We start from the raw sequence: 353 nt of genomic DNA, 5'->3' as shown, positions 1-353 counted from the left end.
CGGGGGCGCAGGGGCGCCGGGAGGGGCCGAGGGGCCGCGCCGCGATCTCGGAAACTTCTCCAGTAAACACGGAATAGGCGCGGAGCAGCTCGCCGAGCCACCGCCCCAAGGAGAAGGAGGGGGTGGGACGGGTTACTGGGCAAAGAACCGGAGCCCGGCCGTGCAGCAGGGACAACGATCAGCCCTCGAGAGACAGACGGACTGGAGCAAACCGCTCCTCGGAGGATTTTCCAACTTTGTCCGACTTGCGCCCCTTCCAACGCCCCAACTCCAGAGGCAGAGCTCCTTTTCCAGGACACCACGGTTGGCCTCCCCGTGGCGGCCCGGGACTGCCCACCTTGCTCCAAGTTGAG

General features: G+C 66.6%; 1 protein-coding gene across 1 annotated transcript in view; it reads right to left on the bottom strand.

Annotated features, from left to right (window-relative positions):
- The window catches only part of AHNAK (AHNAK nucleoprotein), a 29,447-nt gene that overhangs the window by 28,716 nt on the left and 378 nt on the right, over window positions 1-353 (bottom strand).

The sequence above is a fragment of the Bison bison genome, unplaced genomic scaffold (genome assembly GCF_000754665.1).
Source record: "Bison bison bison isolate TAMUID 2011002044 unplaced genomic scaffold, Bison_UMD1.0 scf7180017864334, whole genome shotgun sequence".
In the NCBI taxonomy this organism is placed as follows: domain Eukaryota; kingdom Metazoa; phylum Chordata; class Mammalia; order Artiodactyla; family Bovidae; genus Bison; species Bison bison.
This window is presented reverse-complemented; position numbering and strand designations above follow the sequence as displayed.